This window comes from Scyliorhinus torazame, chromosome 1 (assembly GCF_047496885.1).
Source record: "Scyliorhinus torazame isolate Kashiwa2021f chromosome 1, sScyTor2.1, whole genome shotgun sequence".
NCBI lineage: Eukaryota > Metazoa > Chordata > Chondrichthyes > Carcharhiniformes > Scyliorhinidae > Scyliorhinus > Scyliorhinus torazame.
Genome location: NC_092707.1, coordinates 154,795,484 through 154,816,830, shown reverse-complemented (window position 1 = coordinate 154,816,830; position 21,347 = coordinate 154,795,484). Strand labels below are relative to the sequence as shown.

The window sequence follows — 21,347 nt, the reverse complement described above, 5'->3', positions numbered from 1 at the left end:
CCCCCCCAACCTCCACCCCGGCACGGACCCCCTCCACAACCCCCAACCTCCACCCCGGCACGGACCCCCTCCCGGCACTCCCCCGGAGCCCAGCCTACTCTAACCACGCCCCCCCCCCCCCCGCCGCACACACACACAAGCCGAGACACACCTCTCCTCAGGCAATCAGTCTGCGGCCACGCCATTTCCTGCCCAGAGCCAACCCCCCAGGCCGTCACTCACCTCCTCGCTGGTCGGCGTGAGCCTGGAGCACCGGGTCACGCCGATGAAAAGGAGGTTTGATTGACGTCGACGTGAACGGTCATCACGTCGACGGGACTTCGGCCCATCCGGAAGGGAGAATATCGGCAGGCCGAAAATCGGCTGCCTTGCGCAGACCCGTGACATTCTCCGCGGCAGCGGCGCCATTAACGCCCCGCCGACTTTTCTCCCTTCGGAGACTTCGGCGGGGGCGGGGGCGGGATTCACGGCGGCCAACGGCCATTCTCCGACCCGGCGGGGGGTCGGAGAATGACGCCCCCTATGTCCCTCAAGACTGGGAGCAAGAGATCGAGAGAGACTGACAAACAGAGAGAAAAGGAGAGAAGGAGACAGGTAGAGAGAGAGGGAAAGAGAGAGAGGCAGATAGACAGTCGGAGAGACAGACAGGGAAAATACAGAAGCAAGTAGCAAAATAGCTCGGAGGTTAATTAAAGCCAGTGTGAATGCAGAGCTGAAAGCACCCTCTGCTGGCAGCTAAAAGCAACTGCTTCTAGCATTCCCAAATACTAAATGGGGCAGACTCTAATTAGTTCCTCAAGATCAGACGGGTTTGAGGATTTAAAAAAAATATTGCATTGATTCAACATTAACGATAGTTACAATTGTACAACAAATACAAAACAATCATTCTTTTTATTTTGTTTTTAGCTACAGATTTTGAAGTCGTTAATGACACAGACTCTTTTTGACAGACTCTCTCTTTCTCACACACTTTTCTCACTCTCAATGGGCGGCATGGTGACACAGTGGTCAGCATTGCAGCCTAACAGCTCCAGGGTCCCAGGTTCAATTCTGGCCTCGGATGATTGTCTGTCTGGAGTCTGCACGTTCTCCCCGTGTCTGCGTGGGTTTCCTCCGGGTGCTCCGGTTTCCTCCCACAGTCCAAAGATGCGCAGGTTAGGTGGATTGAGCATGCTAAATTGCCCCTTAGAGTCTGAAAGGTTAGGTTCGGATAAAGCGGAGGCGTAGGCCTAAGTAGGCTGCTTATTTGAAGGGCCGCTGCAGACGCGATGGGTCGAATGGCCTCCTTCTGCACTGTAGATTCTATGACATTTACCCAATTGTTAATATTTTGTTATACTGTACAGTCTTCAAAAATTAAAGCTCAATTTGTTACCCAACACATATAATAATCCAAGGTGAACAAATACAGCGGATACTGGAATTTAATTCAAGAACTGAGGGAGCTGGAAAATCTCTCCAGGTCTGCCAGCATCTCCAGGAATTCCAAGATGGTGCCGGAGCGAGGAGACTTCTTGCAAGCTGTGCCCAGCATACCCTCTAATCCTATCTTTTACTCTCGTTCCCTGCTTCTAAAACTTCATTCTAACTCTTTTACATTATATTCTGCAGTCTCTCCTTCCTTCCCTATATACAGTATGAGACCAGGCGTGGGGCCCACTCCGGGGTCTCGGAGGCCTTTGGAGCCCTTGGGTGGTCAGAACAGGGCAGGGCAGTACCCTGGCTCTCCCCTTGGTACCTGAGCTCACTGACAGTGCCAGGCTGGCATTGCTGGGTGTCAGGTTGGCATTGCCAAGGGCTGGAACCATGCCCATGGAAGGGAGACTGAAGATGGGGTTTGAAGTGGTATCATAAAGATTGGGGGGATTGAAGGGAGGGTGGGCCTGAAAGGTGGGGTCCTGAAAGGGGATGCTCACTTGGTAGGGAGGGGCAATGCCAATGTCTGTGAGGGGTGGCATTGCCCGAGGGTGGGGGCTGTGGGAGACCTCCCAGCTCTCCTAGAGAGCAGGGCACCTTTTGAAAATGGCACCCTGATCTCTGAGAAGCTGATCTCACCGGTGAGGCAGCTCCCCACTGCTGAAAACATTTCTATTTTTAATAAATTTAGAGTACCCAATTAATTTTTTCCAATTAAGGGGCAATTTAGCGTGTCCAATCCACCTAGCCTACACATCTTTGGGTTGTGGGGGCGAAACCCACGCAAACACGGAGAGAATGTGCAAACTCCACACGGACAGTGACCCAGAGTCGGGATCGAACCTGGGACGTAGGCGCCATGAAGTTGCAGGGCTAACCCACTGTGCCACCGTGGTGCCCGAAAGAAATTCTAAGTGTGGGCTAGACCATAGAGAAACTCCCGAAACTCCCCCAAAATTAATTGTAGTTTGGATCTCACTCAAAAGTCAACGGGAAACACCCCAACAAACCCACCCAAAATGACACTTTGGGCGTGATGCAGCGGACCAAAGTTAAAGCCCACTTTTGTGCGCGTTCAGTGGGGTGTTTTGCCTCAGCTGCGTTAGTGAAATCAGGGCCTGTATTCAATGTGCCAAAAATGAGCCTCCATGTGAATCTTGACATTCCTGACTCACTCACCGTCTGGTTCGCCCGACTCATGCCTCAGCTGCTCGCCGCTAACAAGGGAAGCTGCTTTTAAGCCCTTCCTCATCACTCACTCCCAGTCAACACACAAGCTTTGCAGCGCGCAGTCCTGGTCATCGCTTTGGCGATGCCTACCCGACAAGGCTTCTCGATGCAAGAGGCAGGGCACCCCGTTCCCCTGAGGGGGTCGGAGGACCAGCAGCAGGGTCAGCAATGCTGCCTGGGAGGCAGGGACAGCTGCTGTCAGTGCAGGCAGCATGACCAGGAGGACCGCCGCCCAATGTGGGAAGAAGACGAACAACCTCCAACAAGCTGCAAGGGTAAGTTACCACCTTGTTGACACCATGGTGCAGACATGGCGGGCCTCCAGCACTGACAGAGCCAGATGACCCTAAGCATGTGGTGCAAGATCAAAGGCCCCTGATACAGTCTCCATCATGAGGCTGGGTGTGAGCGCGCTGAAAGCAGAAAGACAGGATTCAGACTTTATCAGATCCTGAGGAGCTCCAGAGCTTTCCTCACAGCGAGTGATCATCACTATAGTGACCCGATGACAGTGCCAACACAGTCCCATCAACCTGGAGTGATGTTACACAGGGCCTTGGAGGGGGGAACAGGGTGGTCGGGGAGACGTAGAGTGATGGGGAGATGGAGTGGGGGTGAAATGGAGGGGAGTAGCGCAGGAGTAGGGAGGGAAATTGCATGAGTTGGGGAGTGGGGTGGGGAAATAGGGAAGGGAGTGGGGGTGGGGTGAGAGGGAGGGTGGGAAAGCAGGGGGGGGGGGCTGTTAAGCTAATTGGACTCAAACTCATCCTAGGAGAACCTGGAGGTAATAAGGACCTCCCTGGTCCTCCTGGCATGTTGGACCCTCGCCGCAGCCTATCCTCCATCTTCTGGCTCCTTCTCGGGCTCATCTTCCAGCCCCTCCTGGTCCACCTCCTGCTCCTCCTCCTCCTGAGTCGAGGCCGGATGTCCCTCCTCCTCGTCCAGCAAGCCACTGCTTTGCCAGATTGTGGTGGGCACAGCAGACCACCACAAAGCGGGAGATCCTCTAGGGGTGTATTGCAGGGCACCACTAGAGCAGTCAAGGTATTAGAACTGCATTTTAAACAACACGTGCACTGCTCAATGACACCACAGGTGTCTAGGACTTATCTGCTCCTTGAGGTCTCTGAGAACCATCCCACTGGGATAAGATCCAATCCCCTGGCAGAGTATGGCCTTTTGGTTAATTCATTGGCCACGAGCCAATCAATCAAACGAGTCCCACCCCATCTCTCTCTTCAGTGCCGAAAAGGCTGAGGTCTCCTGTTCAAACCAGCAGTGTTCTCTCCTGTAAGTTCTGCATTCCTCACTCCTCTCTGCTGCTTGACCAGAAGATACATGTCCATTAATCATCCATGAATCAAAAATGATAACGGCAAAATAAAAGAAAGGGGAAATAAGGGAATACGCAGGAAGGACCCTTACACCGTGTGTGCCCGCAACGTGGGGAACGTGCATGATAGCTCCATCTTGGGGATGGAGATTCATGGTGTCTTCAAGGACCACCCCAAGATAATGGGTTGGCTCATAGGGGACAAGGGATGGCGTTGAGGTCAAGACTGATGACGCCGGTACGGAGGCCTGAGACCGAGGCGGAGACCTGTTATAATTGGCCCATGTTGCCAAACGTTCTATCGTTGACCGGTGCATCAGCCTACTGATAATAGTTCCAATGTCTGGACCGCTCTGGTGCTGCCCTGCAGCACAGCCCCCAGAAAGTCTCCCACTTTGTGGTGGTAGGCTGTGCCCTCCAGACACAGCAGCGAGCGATCTGCTGGAGGAGGGGTGCAGCAGGAGGCGGCGGGAAATGCAGCCTCGTCTGAGTAAGAAGCAGTAAAGGAAGGACTGAAAGATGAGCAAGAGGAGGAACCGGAGTATGCAGGACAGGTGGCGACATGGGTCCAGGCCGACTTTTATGAGGCGATTTCCATGAGCTCCAGGTGATGAGCCTCCGCCCACTAGCAGGGGAATTCATATTCCACAGGTGCCGGGGGAGATCAGTTGGGGTGTCCCTGTGGGCCTCGTGAGTGTCATTATAATCACTATGAATGATATCACTGAATTAATTCAGTTAATTAACCATAACATGCTTGGTATCAATAGCCTTCCTCTGCTATTTTAGCAGAAGTAGCTGGTTTGTGATGCAGAACAAGACCCGCAGCGCGGGTTAAATTCCCCTACCGGCTAAGGTTATTCAGGACGCCCCGCCTTCTCAATCTTGCCCCTTGTCTGAGGTGTGGTAATCCACAGATTAAATCACCACCATTTAGCTCTCCCCCTCAAAAAGGCAGCACGGTAGCATAGTGGTTAGCACAGTTGCTTCACAGCTCCGGCGTCCCAGGTTCGATTCCCAGCTTGGGTCACTATCTGTGCGGAGTCTGCATGTTCTCCTTGTGTCTACGTGGGTTTCCTCCGGGTGCTCCAGTTTCCTCCCACTGTCCAAAGATGTGCAGGTTAGGTGGATTGGCCATGATAAAGTACCCTTAGTATCCAAAAAGGTTAAGTGGGGTTACTGGGTTGCGGGGATAGGGTGGAGGTGTGGGCTTGGGTAGGGTGCCGAATGGCCTCCTGCACTGTAAATTCTATGATTCTATGAAAGGGAAAGCATTCTATGGTTATCTGGGACTATGGCAACTTTACCTTATGTTGGTTATTTTAAATAAGTAAATGGCTACACTTTGGAAATTGTGTAAAGTCCCATGGTCTGTAGGTTTGACGTGGAATGAATATTGTTAATATAATCTGTAATTGAAAGTGTAGTAAGGCACCTCAGAGTGCCAGATAACGCATTGAAAGGAATTGATCTCCTTTGCACTTTATATGATGTCAATTTTGAACTGCCTATGCAATGTACTTTAACAAATAAAGTACATGTTGGGAAAAAAATGTGGAGTGAGAAGCTTGATGCATTTGCATGTCTATTCCATTCCATTCTATGTGTGTTCTGCCTGAAGCCCGGTCCTTGACTCATTGTCTGCTGATGGTTCACCCTGATCTGGTAGCAGTTTTTGTCAGTGGCAGGGGCAGGGCTAGGGGGCAGTTTTTCACTCAGACCAGGAAACAGGGGCAACATTCTCCCCAAACGGCGCGATGTCCGCCGACTGGCGCCCAAAACGGCGCCAATCAGATGGGCATCGCGCCGCCCCAAAGGTGCGGAATGCTCCGCATCTTTGGGGGCCGAGCCCCAACATTGAGGGGCTAGGTTGACGCCGGAGGGATTTCCGCCCCGCCAGCTGGCGGAAACGGTCTTTGGTGCCCCGCCAGCTGGCGCGGAAATGACATATCGGGGCGGCGCATGCCCGAATTCTCCGGCCCGCGATGGGCCGAAGTCCCGCCCGCTTTTTGCCAGTCCCACCGGCGTAAATTGGAGTAGGTCCTTACCGGCGGGACCTGACGGCGTGGGCTGCCTCCGAGGTTCTCGGGGGGGGGGGGGGGGGCGCGGGGGGGTCTGGCCCCGGGAGGTGCCCCCATGGTGGCCTGGCCCGCGATCGGGGCCCACCGATCCGCGGGCGGGCCTGTGCCATGGGGGCACTCTATTCCTCCACATTGGCCGCTGTGATTCCAGCACACACTGGCGCTCCTGTGCATGCGCCAACTCGCACCGGCCGGCGGAGGTCCTTTGGCACCAGTTGGCGTGATACCAAGCCCCTTCCCCGCCGGCCGGCGGGGTGCAAATCACTCCGGGGCCGGCCTAGCCCCTGAAGGTGCGGCCCGACGCCGGAGTGGTTCACGCCACTCCGTCCCGCCGGAGTTGCCCGCCCCGTTGATTACGGAAGAATCCCACCCCTTGAGTCTGGGCTGGTGCATTAAAAGAGCTGTCCAATTAGTCCCACTCCTTTCTTCTTTCCCCAAGGCCTTGCAATTATTTTGCCCTTCAAGTATTTACTCAAATTCCCTTTTGAAAACTATTATTGATTCTACTTCCATCGCCCTTTCAGGTAGTGAATTCTACATCATAACAACTCACTGCGAAGGAAAAACTTTCCTCATCTCATCTCTGATTCTTTTGCCAATTATCTTATTTCTGTGTTCATTGGTTACCGATCCTTCCGTCACAGGAAACTGGGGCGTCATTCTCCGCCGGCGGGAGTCTCCGTTTTGCCGGCGCCCGGGGGTTTACCGACGGTGTGGGGCTGCCCCACAATGGGAAACCCCATTGACCGGCCGGTGTTACGGAGACTCCCACCGGCCGGTCGGGGCAGAAATGTGGTGGGGCGGGATGGAGAATTTCGCTCCTGTTTCTCCTTTGTTATTCCATTAAAACGCTTCATGATTTTTATCAGATCTATCATGGGAGGAAACCGTGGCACCCAGAGGAAACCCACGCAGAATCGGGGAGGAAATGCAAACTCCACACAGTCACCCGAAGCCGGAATTGAACCCGGATCCCTGGCACCGTGAGGCAGCAATGCTACCCTACCCACCCCACCCCACCCCACCACATCACCCCCACAATCCTTTGCCGCTTCCCTTCATCTAACCATTAGCAATGGATTTTTTCACGACTTAGGAGCCAAGAACTAAAATTACTCACTAAATCCCCTTCCTCTCCACCTCTCTTCCCCTCTTTAAGACCCCCCTTGAAACCCACACACTTTGATCAATCTTTTGATCAGCTCTCATGTCTCTACATCTCATCTGCTATGTTTCAACTCACATCTCAGTGAAGTGCATTTCACAAGTCCACTGTGTCCAACTAACCAACTAAAGTACAAGGAAGACCGTTTGTGTCAATATGGGGAAGTAGCGGGGTGAGGGAAAGGGGGGTGGGTGGGGGTGGGTGCAGGCTGATGGAGGTAATGAAGTTGTAAACAGGAGCTAATTCATGGTCATCTGGATAAGCACAACAGCCCCAGAGGAGGTTCCCATTCTGTTGTCCTAATTACTACATTTTTCACTGCTGGAGTCTATAACCAAGCACATTAATAATGAGTATGACAGTAATCTGACCAGCGGGGATTGTGTTTTAGCTTTGCATGCTAATGCTTACCTATGAGCTCTGATATTGCTCCAACAGATTATTGATACATTTTGGGTTTGTTGTTTTACCCTTTCAACACCAAACAATTCACCGTAGGAATGATGAATTGATGGATTGGCATAAGCTGTATTTCATAGAATAATAAAATATCACAACACAGAAGGAAGCCATTTGGCCTATAGTGCCGATCCTGAATTTCTGAAAGAACAATCTAATTTGCCCTGCAATCCTGCTCTTTTTCGTAACACCGCAATTTTTTTCTCTTTCAAGTATATATTCAATTAGCATTTGAAAGTTACTACTGAATCTGCTTCCAGCACCCTTTCTGGCAATGCAATCCTTATCATAAAAACAATCAGAGTGGATAAAAGTCTCCCCTCTGTGTTTTGTTGTTGCCTCTAGTAATTTTGTTGGTTGCAAATTGTAGTTACCCTCACAGTTTTCTCTCAACCTTACACTGTGTGATTATAGACTCTGCCTCCCATCATTCACCTCCCCATCGCTCCCCCCACCTCCTCCCAGCCCGACCTCTCCATCTTAGCTCCACAAACTTCAGTTTGCGTCTGGTACCTTGCACATCTAATCAGCCGGCCATTAGGAAGCTGGAGAGAATTCACAAGCTGGGCACATGTGGTTTGGCACCTCATTCTCACCCACTTGATATCATTCACGGATCATTAATTGCAGAGAGGTATTTCACTGCCTCAGGGTAAGAAAGAGTTCCTTTGCCTCCTGAAAATGTCTCGTGTGCGGCAGCTCCTCCCAAGTGCAGAAGACAAGACTAAGCAAATTAATTGTAAATTAAAATTGAAGACAAACGGCATCTGAAAGCGAAAGGCAGGTGAACTTTTAATCTATCATTCTGTGTCTTTGCTGTCTCTTTCAGGTGTCAATCTGTCTGCTGTCCATTTTCAGCACTTTCTGATTTTATTGCTGATTTCCAGAATTTGCAGATTTTATCGAAACAATTAATTTTAATATTGGTTGCAATCAATAGTCACCATATTGAACTGCAATTTGAAATACTGGGTGGAATTTTCCCCAAAATGTTTGCAGTAACTTCATTGCAGTGTTAATGTAAGCCTACTTGTGACACTAATAAAGATTATTAGATTATTATTGAAACATTATGAAAAGTTGTTTTGGTCCTGATCTTCCCACATGTAGGGCGGGATTTATTGACCACACCGCCGCGTGTTTTTAGGCAGTGGAGTTGGCCGCCAGCGGGATCCACCGGCCCTGTCATTGTCAATGGGATTTCCCACGCCGGGAACCGGCATGGGACAGGAATTTCCTGCCGGTGTGAACAGCCAGTAAATCCTGCCCTGAGTAATTCTTTTGGAGGGGAACGTGTTTTGCACAGCCATTAAGAGGGGCGGGTCTTGAAACATGGCAGCACATCTGCCTCAGAGATCAGCCTGAGCTTAAAGCTAAGCAACAGGCTCCCTTCCGACCCTCGGTGGACATTGTGACCACCCTACCCCGCAGACAACGGGAGCACCACCCAACCCATGATGACAAATGGGCTCTCCCCCCCCCCCCCCAGCCACTAAATGTTTGAATTACTCCCCACACCACACAGGCATCAGGGTGACCCGATCTCAGCGTTCCCCCCCACACCCCGCCGGCCTCAGCCCCACACCCGCAAACGCCGGCATCAGTACCAACCCAAGCGCCTCCCCAAGTAAGCAATGCTCCACCAGGGGGGTCACCAAAGGAACTGCCTCTTCAGGCCCCACCCCTTCGAACCCTGGTCCCTTCAAGCCTCACCCCTTGGCACTGCCACTTGTCACCATAACAGTGCCAGCCTGTCAGTGTCAGGTGGCTACAATGACTTTTGAGCCCCCCACCCCCCGGCATGGTCATCATATCTGGTCTCCCTTTGTTGAGAACAGTAGTGATTTGCCCCGGTACCACATCACCCGATGGGTGGGAATATGGGGCTGGATTCTCCGCCGGCGGGATGCTCCGTTTTGCCGGCTGCTCATAAGTTTCCCGACGGTATGGGGCTGCCCCACAATGGGAAACCCCTTTGTCGAGCCGGTGTAATGGAGCACCCCGCCGGTGGGGTGAAATAGAAATGTGGCGGGGCGGAGAATCCAGCCCATAGTGTGTACCCGAAAGATTCAGTGTCAAACTGACTTTGGATATTAAAATGTATTACCCGCGCCAGGCGTGAACCTCATTATGGTTGCTGGGAAGGCCTGAAAACATCGCAATCTGTTTGGGGCCCAAAGCAATCCCGTTTCAGGGCTCTCCGGGTATTTTCCCACCATAGCAGGATCTGTGCTGGGCGCAAAGCGGCTGGAAAATTACCCATTATCTTAAGTGCAATTTTTACTCAATGTTGGTGTGTTATGTGGTGACGGAGGTCTAATCCTGTTCTCCTGCTTACTCCTCATATTACTTAATGCTCCATCCAGTCAAAATCCACACCATTACTCATTCCCCACATTACTTAGTACTGCATCCAGTCCAATCCTACTCTTCTTTGATATCCCAACCAATTGAATCCCACTCTCCTCTTCATTCCCATACCATTTAATATCACACCCAATCTAATCTATCCAACAATATAACTGAAGGTTTCTATTCCAGAACTATCTGAGCCTTCGCCAAACTGTTCCAGTGCAGCTACAACACTGGCATCCCTCTAGGCAATGTGGAAAATTACCCGGGTGTGTCCTGTCCACAAAAAGCAGGACAAATCCAACCTGAGCAATTATTGCCCATCAGTCTACAATTGATCATCAGCAAAGTGATGGAAGGAGTCATCAACAATGTTATCAAGCGACACTTAGCAATAACCTCCTCATTGATGCTCAGTTTGAGTTCTGCCAGTGTCACTCAGTTCCTGACCTCATTACGGCCTTGGTCCAAACATGATCAAAGAGCTGAACTCGAGATGCAAAGTATGAGTGACTACCCTGGATGTCAAGGCAGCATTTGACCGAGTGTAGCATCAAGTAGTCCTAGCAAAACTGAAGTCAATGGGAGTAAGATAAAAAATGCTCCATTGGTAGGTGTCATATTTAGCACAAGGGAAAATATTGTGGTTTCTGGAGGTCAATCATTTCAGTTACAGGACATCACTGCAGGAGTTCCTCAGGGTAGTGTCCTAGACCCAACCATCTTCAGCTGCTTCATCAATGACCTCCCTTCCATCATAAGGTCAGAAGTGGGATGTTCACAGATGATTGCACAATCTTCTGCACCATTTGTGGCTCATCAGATACTGAAGCAGTCCATATCCAAATGCAACAAAACCTGGACCGCATTCACATTTGAGCTGATAAGTGGAAGTAACTTTCACGCCATACAAGTGCCAGGCAATGACCAATTCCTATGAGCGAGAATCTGACCATCTTCCTTTAACATTCAATGGCATTACCATTGCTGAATCCCCCATTATCAATATCCTGGAGCTGCCATTGGCCAGTAACTGAACTGGGCCAGAAAAATAAATACTGTGGCTACAATGGCAGGTCAGAGGCTGGGAATGCTGCACTGAGTTAGTCACCTCTTGACTCCCCAAAGCGTGTCCACCATCTACAAGTCACAAGGCAGTAGTGTGATGTAATACCCTCCACTTGCCTGGTTGAGTGAGTGGCACAGTGGTTAGCACTGTTGCTTCACAGATCCAGGGTCCCAGGTTCAATTCCTGACTTGCGTCACTGCCTGTGTGGAGTCTGCACGTTTTCCCCGTGTCTGTGTGGGTTTCCTCCGGGTGCTCCGGTTTCCTCCCACAAATCCTGAAAGACGTGCTGTTAGATAATTTGGACATTCTGAATTCTCCCTCTGTGTACCCGAACAGGCGCCAGAACGTGACGACTAGGGGCTTTTCACAGCAACCTCATTGCCGTGTTAGTGTAAGCCTACTTGTGACAATAAAGATTTTTTTTATTATTATGAGTGTAGCTACAACAACATTCAAGGAGCTTGACACCATCCAGGATTAAGCAGCCCACTTGACCCCATCCATCACCTTCAACATTCACTCCCTCCACCACTGGATGCACAATGGGAGCGGTGTGAACCATCTACAAGATGCACTGCAGCAATTCACCAAGGGGCAAGCCTCTAAGCCTGCAACCTCTACCATCTAGAAGATAAGGGTACCAGATACCTGGGTCCACCACCTGCAATTTCCTCTCCAAGTCACACACCATCCTTACTTGCAATTATATCACTGTTCCTCCATTGTTGCTAGGTTAAAATCCTGGAACTCCTTTCCTAACAGCATTGTGGATGTACCATTTGGACTGCAGCAGTTCAAGAGGGCAGCTCATCACCACCTTCTCAAGGGCAATTAGGGATGGGTACTAAATGCCAGCCTAGCCAGCGACACCCACATCCCATGAAAGAATAAAAAATTCCCATTCTTCCTCACTCCCTTTATTCTTTAGTATTCCAAATACTGCAAAGACACCTTTAATCAACCTACAACGTTGTCAAGACATTCCCAGTGGTAAGTTTGTCAGTGCCCTAAACCATCCTGTACCAGGTTAGCACAGCATTCGTAGCTAATGTGCTGACCTTGCATATATCAAACAAATGACGGCTGCAATGGTCATTGTGAGCAGCAATTGCCTCCCCTTTCTCACTGAAATAATATAGCAAGATGATTCACCTGCCCAGTTTCATCATGCTGGGAAAGTATTAATGAAAGCCATAAAACCCATTCATCCAGCTGTTTTTTTCCTGATCATTGCCACTACCAACTGTTCCTGTCCACCAAGGCATTCTGCTTTAGTTGGTGCTGCCATTTCTACATTAAAACTGCGTCTTCTGGAATAGATGTCACAGCGAAGGTGCTTAAATGATTGGTGAGAGGGACACAGGTACTTGGTGCTGTTTGTGGGCCTCAGGTTCTATTGGCTAGTTACTTGCCAGTTCGGTGTGGGAAATAGAGAAGAGGGCCAGGTTCCAGATGGCAATATTAAGTGTGGCCAGGTTATCTGAGAATGAGGAGTGTGCACTTATAGGAGTCAAGGGGAGTAAGGATGTGGGACTCATTGAGGAGCTGGACAGACTCCACAAGCCCTAGGTAACGATTGTGCCAGGCTCCAGGAATCCATCAGTGTGGGTCCAAGTTGCAGATTGTCTGTAAATTCAATGCTAGTGTGCAATGCGGATTCAGAGCAATGTCGGTAGAAAAAGTGAAATTACAAATACTCAATGAGGTAAGAACTAAAATAACATAATGTCCTCTTTATTTTATAATCAACCTGAGGTTAGACTAAATTTAAAGAGTTTATCAATTCCTGGATGTTGAACTTAACTTCCAACTATGCACAAAGTATTGTCCAGTCTGTCTCAAAAACAAAGCCATGTTCTCTGTCAGTTATTTACCATTGAAAAACACAATTTCATCCCATCATTCTCAATACCCTCAGGCAGACATTTGAATGCATCGCTCCTCGCTGGACGGAGTTACTGCGCTTTGCCAAGTTCACACTCAGTCGCCTTTAAGGCATGCTTCCTGTCAGACAGTTGCTCTTTTGTGTATTTGGAGACATCATTAAACATGCTCTTACAGTCCACTGCATTCCTTTGCATCTGGGACTCCACATTGATCATGCCAATTTACTTCTAGCTTTCCTTGTTCCCATGCTCTGCAGAGATTCTGAGACAGCGAACAGGTTCTGAATGAGATTTTTTTCTTTGCAGAAGGGTTTTTTGACATCATTGGGGATGACCAAGACTGCATCCATTTAAGAGTATCAGTTACGAAGAACGATCATAAACCTGAATACTCATCTGTTCTATTTCTGTCTGTCTTTGGGCTTTCATATGTTTTGGCTATAATAAGCTCAGCAGAGAATTAGTTTGGTGAGTTGCTGACTGAGGGTGTAAGGAAGATAAGTGTGGTGAACATATGCTACTATAATTCACCACTGTATTGTGTTGTATTATGTTGATGCTCTTGTGGGCTCCGCCTATAGCTCCGCCCCCTTGGGGGTGGTATATAAACCTGTAAGCCTATAGGCGGCACTCAGTACAGAGCAGTCGCAGGCAGGCACAGATCTAGCGTATAAAACCACTGTTCACTTCTACTATTGTCTCGTGGGAATTGATGGTTGCATCAATTTAATAATCTAAGATATCGCAATGGAAGCCGCCCTCAAACCTGACCGACTGGAACTCGACCCACAGATAGCTGAAGCTAAGGGAATCTTTTCACACTGGCTCCGCTGCTTTGAGGCCTACCTCGCCGCCTCCTCCTCGCCCGCCGTCACTGAGCCACAGAGGCTGAGTCTCCTCCACAACCGGGTGAGCCACAGAATCCCCGTACTAACCGAAGACGCGACTACGTATGCAGACGTGGTCGCGATCCTGAAGAGACATTACGTGAGGCCGGCAAATGAAGTGTTCGTGCGGCATCTCCTCACCACATGTTGTCAACGCTCCGGGGAATCGCTGGAGGAATATCTACGCGACCTGAGGGTACTCGCTCGAAACTGCAACTACAAGGACGTCACGGCCTCGCAGCATATGGAACTCGCCATCCAGGACACCTATGTGGCTGGAGTCCAGTCCAACTATGTCAGACAGCGCCTGCTCGAAAAGGGCGCCCTCGACCTAGAAGAGATGGTAAAACTATCCACCTCGTTAGAGATAGCTTTCCAGAGCCTAAATGCTTTCCCCTCCGACCACGCGATTCCCTCGTGGGCGCCGGATACGCGACCATCACCCGACCCGAGGGTGTCCCAGGCCTATGCCGCGCGGCTGCCCGCCCAACCCGGGGGCCGCCCTGCTATTTCTGCGGTCAGAACCAGCATCCCAGGCAGCGTTGCCCAGCTCGGAATGCGACCTGCAGTGACTGCGGCAAGAAAGGACATTTTCCCAAAGTCTGCTTGGCCCGACCCAAAGCTCCTAAATCGCAGGCCCGACTCACAGACTCACAGGCCCGCAGAACCCGAAGCGTGGCTGCGTGCCTGCCGGCACCGCCCCCTTCTGACGCGGCATCCGCCTTGTGCTATCAGTGGGGGCCGCCATCTTTAACTCTACCCGACACGTGCGACTCACGGGGGCTGCCATCTTGGCCGCCATCTTCAATGCCGCCAGACACATGCGACGGATGGGGGCCGCCATCTTGGCCACCATCTTCAACGCCGCCCAACACGTGTGACCGACGGGGGCCACCATCTTGGGACCACCCCGATACCACCGACCACGCCGGCTACCCAACTCGGCGCTGTCACTCTCGACCAGTCATGGCCCAAGCACCTCAAGAACTCCATGATGACCGTCCGGGTCAATGGGCACGAAACGCCCTGTCTGTTTGACTCTGGGAGCACGGAGAGCTTCATACATCCGGCCATGGTAAGGCGCGGTTCCCTCCGGATTTCCACTACATCCAAAACAATCTCCCTTGCTTCCGGATCACATTCAGTGCAGATCCGGGGGTCTCGTGAACCTCGCGATACAGGATGCCGAGTACGCCAATTTTAAACTCTATGTCCTTCCCCATCTCTGCACTCCCCTCTTGTTGGGACTGGACTTCCAGTGCAACCTCAGGAGTCTGACCCTGAAGTTCGGCAGGCCCCTACCCCCTCTCGCCATATGTAGCCTCGCAACCCTTAAGGTCGCCACTCCCCCACTCTTCGCGAACCTCACCGCCGATTGTAAACCCGTCGCCACCAGGAGCAGGCGGTACAGTGCCCAGGGCAGGACTTTTATCAAGTTGGAGGTCCAGCGGCTCTTGAGGAAGAGGATCATCGAGGCCAGTAATAGCCCCTGGAGAGTCCAAGTGGTGGTCGTCAGGACCGGGGAAAAGAACCGGTTGGTTGTAGACTCAGCCAAAACATAAATCGGTACACGCAACTTGATGCGTACCCCCTTCCCCGTATAGCCGACATGGTGAATCAGATTGCACACTACCGGGTCTTCTCCATGGTAGATCTGAAGTCTGCACACCACCAGCTTCCAATCCGCCCAGAAGACCAGTACACGGCCTTTGAGGCAGACGGCCGCCTCCTCCATTTCCTCAGGGTCCCCTTCGGCGTCACCAACGGGGTCTCGGTCTTCCAAAGAACGATGGACCGAATGATGGACCAGTATGGGCTGCGAGCCACGTTCCCGTACTTGGATAACGTCACCATCTGTGGCCATGATCAGCAGGACCACGACACTAACCCTCAGAAGTTCCTCCAAACTGCCCAAGCCCTCAATCTCACCTACAATAAGGAGAAATGCGTTTTCCGCACAACCCTACTAGCCATCCTCGGCTATGCCATGGAAAACGGAGTCCTAAGGCTCGACCCCGACCGCATGCGCCCCCTCCTGCAACTCCCCCTTCCCCACTGCCTCAAGGCCCTGAAAAGATGCCTCGGGTTCTTTTCGTAGTATGCCCAGTGGGTCCCCAACTATGCGGACAAAGCCCGCCCACTTATGAAAGCCACCATCTTCCCCCTGATGACTGAGGCCCACCTGGCCTTCAGCCGCATCAAGGCAGACATTACCAAGGCCGAGGTGCACGCGATGGACAAGTCCATCCCCTTCCAGGTGGAGAGCGACGCATCAGATTTTGCCCTGGCCGCTACCCTTAACCAGGCAGGCAGGCCCGTGGACTTCTTTTCCCGTACCCTTAACGCCTCCGAGATTCGACATTCCTCTGTTGAAAAGGAAGCTCAAGCCATTGTGGAAGCTGTGCGGCATTGGAGGCACTGCCTGGCCGGTAGGAGGTTCACCCTCGTCACCGCCCAACGGTCGGTAGACTTCATGTTCAACAACACACAGCGGGGCAAGATCAAGAATGATAAAATCTTCAGGTGGAGAATCGAACTCTCCACCTATAATTACGATATTGTGTATCGTCCGGGGAAGCTCAATGAGCCCCCGATGCCCTGTCCCGTGGCACATGCGCCATCGCGCAAGATGACCGACTTCTAGCCATCCACAATGACCTCTGTCACCTGGGGGTCACCCGGCTTCTCCACTTCATCAAGGCCCACAACCTGCCCTACTCCACCGAGGAGGTCAGGGCCATGACCAGGGACTGCCAAGTCTGCGCGGTGTGCAAGCCGCACTTCTATCGGCTAGACAAGGCCCACCTGGTGAAGGCATCCCGCCCCTTTGAGTGCCTCAGCGTCGATTTCAAAGGGCCCCTCCCCTTCACTGACCGCAACGTGTATTTTCTTAACGTTGTTGAAAGTCCGACCCCCCTGGTTGAGAGGGTCCAGCTCCAACACGCCAACTCTCAGTATGCCTACGACAGCCGACAAGATACAGTTTCCCTCCGGGATCTGTCACCCACCGGTTCTCCTGCGACTATCACCTACACCCCCCCCCCACCCTACACTGAACACCGCCCCTACCCCTACATGGCCTACACCCCCCTTCCCCCCATCGCCGACCTACCATGATGAAGCTCCAGGCAACACGCTCCCGGAGTCAACGAGCTACATCTCGGAAAAATTCTGCAATAAAGACTGATCAGAAGATGGAAGGTCTCAAAATGCCTGACCACTTCAAGACACACGGTAAGCTATGCCACAACTGGGCTTTCTTTAAGCAACAGTTCGAAGTCTTTATTTCAGCTTCCATGTTTGAAAATGCATCAGACCAGTGTAAGATAGCTTTTCACCTAAATTTGGCTTTAGCGCAGATGAAGAATGTGGTTCGTTTTAGTGAAATGGGATCACATATCCTGCGACGCAAGTTTAAAAGTCAAGAGCAAGAAGAGACCCATTTTACATATAAGATAAATAAAATTATAAAAATATTAATCAGAAATGGCCAGTGAAATGGGGAAGATTTAAAATGCATTTCTGTGGGGAACGGACTGAAAGACATGGCAAGACAATAGTTAGACGGGGTAAAGATCTATTATCCCCGATGAGCATTCTGCCTATTCCTATAAACTTCTCAGCCTTTAAATGCCAATGAGTTTAGTTTGATTGATGCTTGTTTGCTTTCTCAATTGGCCTAGTGTGTGCCAGAGTGCAGTATAGGCACCACAATTGGTTGCAGTGATGCCAGGCAGGAAAGGAAAAGAAAAAGATAAGGCTTGTGCCGCTGATGACTATTGAAGAATTCCCACCGAAGCTCAACATCATACAGGACAGAGCACTTTGCTTGTTTGATGCTCAGCCACTGGACCCAATATTTCACACCTTCACCCGTTTGCCCACCACCCTCAGGGCCACGGCTACAATGGCTGCAATGCATAGATTTACAGGATACAATTCAGCAAATTACCAAGGCAATTTGCACACCACCTCACTTCATTGTTGCGTCCAACTCAAGATAAACAATGGTGTTTAGACATCGGCCACCACCAACCTCCCTGTCAAGGCATAGGACGGAATTTCCCATTTTGGAGACTAAGCGTTCTACCAGAATAAGACAACCTCCAGAGAGACTCCAGGGACTGGTTTAGCACAGAGCTAAAGAGCTGGCTTTTAAAGCAGATCAAGGCAGGCCAGCAGCACGGTTCAATTCCCGTACCAGCCTCCCCGAACAGGCGCTGGAATGTGGCGACTAGGGGCTTTTCACAGTAACTTCATTTGAAGCCTACTTGTGACAATAAGCGATTTTCATTTTCAAGCGTGGTGGTGGGTGGGAAAATCAACGTGATTCTTGCTGGGCGATGAGGTGGATTTCCATGCCAGATCATCAGCTGTTTAGCTTATTAATTTTGAATGCTGTAGACACCAAGATAGTGGTTGCAGTTTTTTTAGACATCATCATCAATTCTTTTTTTTTGTAAATTTAGAGTATCCAATTATTTTTTTTTCCAATTAAGGGGCAATTTGGCATGGCCAATCCACCTAACCTGCACATCTTTGGGTTGTGGGGGTGAAACCTACGCAGACACGGGGGAAATGTGCAAACTCCACAGTGACAAGAGCCAGGATTCAAACCCGGGTCCTCAGCGTCGTAGTCCCAGTGCTAACCACTGCACCACCGTGCTGTCCATCACCATCATCAATTCTGCCACAAAAGAAGGAACTTGGATTTATATTGTGCGTTTCTGAACATCTAAAAGTATGTCACATTCATTGGGTCACCTGGCTGGGCAGTTACTGTTGTTATGCAGGCAAATGTGATTGCCATTTTGCATAAATCTCAATCCCCCCCCCAAGCAATTAATTGAATAACTAGTTAATCTATTTTCAGCGGTATTGACTGTTGGAGGGTTGTTGACCAGGATACGAGAGAGAATCCCCTGTTCTTCTCTGAAAGGCGCTACAGGGTCTTTTATATCCAACCGCACTTTTGAACATGGGTAGAGGATCTTGGTTGAGACACCTTCAAATGTGCAGATAAGTCATCCAAATGTAGACAATGATAATGTCTGAACCATGAGCACAATTATTGACACTGGCTGAATTGAATTTTCGTAAGTTCCGATTGTAAATGGATGTGTGACAATATATGAAGATTGCCAATTGGCTTCAACAAGTTCAATTACTAAAAAGCAGCAAAACCCGGTCAAGACTGGTTATTAACAGTCAGCTGGGGCTCAATAAGTAGCATTTTTGCCTCTTGTGAGTTGGATAACTATTCACCATTCAATTCAAGATATCAAGAAATGGATGAACACATTGCATACAGCAAGGCCTATGGACCCTGGTAACATTCGGCTGATGTATTGAAGCCGTATGTTCCAGAACTAGCCACATCCCTAGCCAAGCTGTTTCAGTACAGCTACAGCACTGGCATCCACCTGTCAATGTGAAAAATTGCCCAGGTTCATCCTCTCCACAAAAAAAAGGTCAAATCCAATCTGGCCAAGAACCATTCTATCAGGCTGCTCTTGATCATCAGCAAAGTGATGGACAGTTCTAGGAAGCAGCACTTATTCACTAATGATCTGTTCAATGATGTTACGTTTGTGTTTCACCAGGGCTACTCAGTTTCAGACCACATCTTCTTCCAAACATGGTGAAAAGAGCTGAATTCAGAAGGTGAGAGATACCCTTAACATCAAGGCAGAATTTGATCAAATGTGGTATCAAGGAACCCGAATAATAGTAAAGTCAATTGGAATCAGAGAAATATCTCTCCATTGGTTGAAGTCATACATCATATAAAAGAAGATGGATGTGGATTTTGGAGGACAATTATTTCAACACCGGGACATCACACAGGCCAAACTATCTTCAGTTGCTTCATTTATGAGCTACCCTCCGTCATGGTGTCGAACTGGGGATGATTGCTGATGATTGTACATGGTTGAATATCATTTGTAACTCCTCAGATACTGAAGAGGTCCATGCCCACAAGCAGCAAGACCAGGACAACGTTCAGGCTTTGTTGATAAAGGACAAGTCGCACACGATCCTGACTTGAAACTATATTGCTATTCCTTCAATGTGACTGGGTCAAAGTCCTGGAACTCCCTCATTGTGGGTGTACCTACACTAGATGGACTGCAGCAGTCAAAAGGATGGCTAACCACCACTTTCTCAAGGGCAATTATGAAAGGGTAATAAATGCTGGCCTTGGCAGTGACACTCCGATCCCATGAACAAATAAAAATCATATTCAAGACTCAGGCAAGATTTTCTCACCCTGTGCGCAGACAGTGTCGGGGGAAGGAAAAGGGGACAGTGCCAAGGGGGAGTGCCTGGGGCAGTGCCAGAGAAGTGCCCGGACAGTGCCATGAGGCAGTGAAAATAAACTTGCTGGATTATTGAAGGCAGGAAGACCATGGTAATGTCAACATTGCACAAAGGCACAGGGACCATGCCTTCCTCCGGTTTAGCTCAGTTGGCTGAACAGCTGGTTTGTGATGCAGGACAAAGCCAACAGCATGGGTTTAATTCCCGTACCAGCCGGAGTTATTCATGAAGTCCTGGCCTTCTCAACCTGGTTCCTCATCTGAGGTGTGGTGACCCTCAGTTCAAATCACCACCAGTCAGCTGTTCCGCTCAAAGGGGAAAGTCCTCTGGAACTTTATTTACTTCTGGGTGGCATGGTAGCACAGTGGTTAGCATTATTGCTTCGCAGCACCAGGGTCCCTGGTTCGATTCCCACTTGGATCACTGTCTGTGCGAGTCTACATCTCCCCATGTTTGCGTGGGTTTTCTCCGGGTGCTCCGGTTTCCTCACACAAGTCCCGAAAGATGTGCTGTTAGGTGAATTGGACATTCTAAATTCTCCCTCAGTGTACCCGAACAGACGCCGGAGTGTGGCGACTAGGGGATTTTCACAGTAATTTCATTACAGTGTTAATGTAAGCCAACTTGTGACACTAATAAAGATTATTGTTATTATTATTACATGAAAATGTCAAAGTCAATCTTCACATGGTAAAATAATAAAGTTTGCAAGATGCTATGAGCTTATGAAATGATGAGTAATTGAGGGAGAACAATGCAGACAGATCATTTTCCGAAAATTCACACTGTAAGTGTAAAAGCAGATCTTCTTCCAACAATGCAAGTGATGACCAAATGGACCAATAAAGTGTGACAATACTAATCTTATAACAACAACAGCACCATGCACTATATCATTTTACGGTAAAATGATATAGTGTAGATTTATTTGTTCTCAAGGGCAGCACGGTAGCATTGTGGATAGCACAATTGCTTCACAGCTCCAGGGTCCCAGGTTCGATTCCGGCTTGGGTCACTGCCTGTGCGGAGTCTGCACGTCCTCCCCGTGTCTGCGTGGGTTTCCTCCGGGTGCTCCGGTTTCCTCCCACAGTCCAAAGATGTGCGGGTTAGGTGAATTGGCCAATGACAAATTGCCCTTAATGTCC

At 50.0% G+C, this 21,347-nt stretch overlaps 1 long non-coding RNA gene across 1 annotated transcript in view; it reads left to right on the top strand.

The window, feature by feature from the left end:
- LOC140415273 (uncharacterized) overlaps nucleotides 1-20,918 on the top strand; it is an 89,060-nt gene extending 68,142 nt beyond the window's left edge. Inside the window, exon 2 of the long non-coding RNA XR_011944392.1 lies at nucleotides 19,485-20,918. This is a non-coding gene — a long non-coding RNA (uncharacterized lncRNA). The remainder of the gene's footprint in view (nucleotides 1-19,484) is intronic.
- The last annotated feature ends 429 nt before the right edge of the window (nucleotides 20,919-21,347 follow it).